Source organism: Zea mays, chromosome 3 (assembly GCF_902167145.1).
Source record: "Zea mays cultivar B73 chromosome 3, Zm-B73-REFERENCE-NAM-5.0, whole genome shotgun sequence".
Classification (NCBI taxonomy): domain Eukaryota; kingdom Viridiplantae; phylum Streptophyta; class Magnoliopsida; order Poales; family Poaceae; genus Zea; species Zea mays.
In genome coordinates this window covers 75,558,117-75,561,825 of record NC_050098.1, presented here as the reverse complement: position 1 = coordinate 75,561,825, position 3,709 = coordinate 75,558,117, and positions in this window count along the sequence as shown.

Genomic DNA, 3,709 nt, shown 5'->3' with positions numbered 1-3,709 from the left:
AGCAAAATGTCTGGACCGAACACCTGCCTTTCGCCGGGCTGGTCCTAGTGCAATGGGGTTCGACAATTCCTCCCATAGAGTGCTTGAAACGGTGACATCTTCAAACTGGCCTGATAGCTATTGCTTTAGGAGAATTCTGTAACACCCCAGGTGTTACTTAGGGTCTTCACTCAAGACTACACAAGCCAAGCCCATCATCACATGTGGTTTAACTGGAGCAAAGTACACCAAACTTGGAACTCAAGATCCTAAGTAAGTGCAACCCATCTTAGATGTCATTCCTTAACTTATCATGAACATATAATGGGGAGAATTGCCCAAACCCTAATTCAAACCCCTTTGGACAAGTGGAGCACTAGAAGTATGAACAAAATGGTATGAAAACCACATGATAATGACTTGGGCCAATTATAAAAGATGTAGTACACTTAATACCCTACAAATGATAGTAAGAAAGTGACCCCAAAAAGAATTCAGAAAGCCCCAAAAGGTTCACCATAGGGTTGAGCATAAGAGAAAAATCAGAATTCTTCTAAGTCCAAAACCACCCCTTTTCTAAAGATCAAACATGTTCACCTTGATCCCAAACTCAAAACCACTTCGCCCAATTGACAAAGTGGCGCCAAAATACCCCTAGAACACCCTGGAAAAGTTTGAACCCAACCCTAAGTCGTTTGACACAACTTGGCGCAAGAATTGTCTCGGTTTGGACAGCTAGGACAAAGACAACTTCCCACCCCCATATCTCTCTAACCCGACCACATCTCCCCTTGGAACTCACATGAACTAGGTAGCCCTAGGTGCAGGGAAGAGATCTCTCACAGGTCATAGGGAAAGATTCGCACGTTTTGGCCACTTAGCAGAGGGTAGAACAAGAACAGAAACAAAGAGCCACGTGTTCGACGCGCTCTGAGCTCGCCAGAGCACGCCCGACGCGCGCCCTCGCGTGCCCCGCGTCGCGCCAAAGCCGAGCCGGCGCCGTTGCTCGCGCCCGCGCCTATAAAGCCCCCAGGGACTTCGACCATACCCCTCCGCGCGCGCTCGACCTCACCGGAGCACCAGATCACCGGCATTGCCCCGCGCACGGCGTGCCCGCAACCACCCGATCCCCCGCCACCGTAGACCGGCCAGCAGAGCCTCTCCCAGCCGCGTCTGACCCTCGGAGTAGGCCGTGCATGCCTTGGTGAAGCTCCCCGAGCAAGGAATCGAACTCTGCCTCGCCGGAGAAGCTAGTCCACGGTCGCTGGACTTCACCCGACCGCCGGTGAACGTAGACCGAGCTCCACGGTGAGTTGTTCTTCAATTCCTTGCACGTGTCGACTCATTAACACCCCGTGAAGCTTCCCGTGCCCTTGGATTGACCTATGTCTCCGTGGTTAGGCCGGAGCACTCGCCACCGACGAGTTCACCCGCCTGCGCACGTGGACCGGCCGATTCCGACCACCACCGTCGTCGAGCCGTACCTCGCTGTGACCGCCAAGACCTCCCGGAGCCAACCCCGCCCCTCGCCGGACCTCTCTTGCCGCCGGTAAGCCGCGCCGCCCTTTTTCCTTCTGCGGTTACTGTTTTCATAAGGGGAGGGACCTCGGGGGAGAAGAAGAAAAGGGCAGGGGGTTTTGTGCATTGTCAGCGACTCAAAGGAATAGTGGCGCAGGGGTATAAATGAAGGGATTGATTTAGAAAGAACCCAGGGTCTTTGGTGCAAAGTGGATTTCCAGGAAACCTTTTTAAATATTCTGATTTAAATTCCAACAGAACTTGAGAAATTCATAACTTCAGTTTGGTTCATCCAAATCAAGTCAAATCAATTTTGCCAGATCCTAAATAATATAAACTACTTAGGAAAAATATAAAATCCCTAAGTGTTGCAGAAAACTTTAAAGTTATGATTTAATTGATTAACTGGTCAAAAGCTAAAGAAAATAAGAAAAAATAGCTACACTATTAGACTGGGTTTAAGAAAATTCAGAGAAGTACTTAATCACTTCCTAACCTGTCTAAAAATAATAAACCCCTCTGTACACCAAATTAAGATAGAGTTTGCCATTTAAATCATTTTTAGCCTAAAGTTAGAGAAAATATAAAAGGTAGTTTAAAATAAGAACTAGGTAGCACCCACATTTTTGTTGGCTCCCTTATTCAGTGTAGTTCACTAGAAAAATTTATTATACCTTTGTTTAGTACAAGAGAAAGGAGATACCTTTTATTTTAGGAAAACAAGGAAAACTTAGAAAAATCCTAGAAAAATAACCCTGAGGAGAAAACACCCCAAACCTTGGGACAACTAATGTTTGGTATTGTAAACATAGAAAAATTATGAGTTCTGCTGTTTGACAGTTTTCAAATAACGAGTTAGTTATAAATATCTTTTTAGCATTAAACTTTAGAAAATCATAACTAAATAACCACTAAGTAACCTTCTGTGATTTTTGGCACAGAAGCATGTTATTACCTATAGATACCAGCAAAAATGACTCTTAGTACAGAACGCACCCCTAGTTAAGAGTTGTAGTGCAAAGTGACCCCTTTGCCCCAACTTTTTGTTATTTTTGTCGAGGGCATATTCTACATATTCTGGACCTCAAATTTATAGGACAGCATGCAGTGATAAATAGTAACCCACTGTAATTTTTACAGAATTTTTGGAAAAAGTTAAATCACTGTTGTAGTTCAAACCCACATTAAAATTCATAAATAGAAAATGAAAAAGGGGAATTAATAGTGGAGACTAATGTTACCCTAACCCAACCAGCAAAACCCCTTGAGTGCCTACTAAAGCATTTAAGAGGCAATCCAAGTCTTAATCCATTATGCTTAGGCAAAATCTCAAACCTAATTTGGTAAGCATAAACCACTAAGAGCCTTTTATGATAAGGAAACCCTAAGTTATCAACTAACTTGGTTTTTCTTCACTAGGCATAATTGTTAATAAATTTTACATATCATAGCATGCATATATCTTATTCATTGCATTCGATAGATTGTAACCTCGCAAACGGAGAATACATCCTCGTGCCGGAGCAAGGAGTTGCTTAGGAGGTAGCCCCAGATCTAGCACCAGAGCCTGCCCCAGAGGATCTGCCTGCCCCAGCTTTGGAAGGCAAGCCTGTAAACCCTGGAATCTAGCTTCTAAAGCCCTAGCCAGTCAAAAAAATGAGATGAGGAATCTATGTTAATCATGTATCCTATTAATGAGGCATGTTTCTTTTAAAGAAATGCCTTCTTTTATAAGGGGAGGGGTATATAACAAGATACTTATATGGGTAATATATTTATAAACACTTCCTTGAAATATCTAAGTAAACATATGACCTATATTAGAAATTAATTTAAAAATATATATATATGTAATAAATACAATTCGAAATATACAAGTGACATATTCAAAAGCATTTTTATAAATAAAATAACGAATAGATTAATAAAAATATATTCAAGTATTCGTATTTAAGTTCTGACTAAATATGTATTTGAAATTTGAAACTAGAATTCTGTTTGATTTTGGAATTTAAAATAGAAAACAGTAAAAGAAAAACAAAAGAAAATCCTCACCTTTACCTGGGCCGAAACCGGCCCAATTCTCTACGGTGGCCTGCCTGCGCGCGCCTTGGCTTGCTCTGCTGCCGCTGACGACGCAGGCCCACTGCCCAGGAAGATCTCGCGCTCGCGCCTGTTTCGCTGACACGCGGGCCCTATCGCTCAGTTTCCC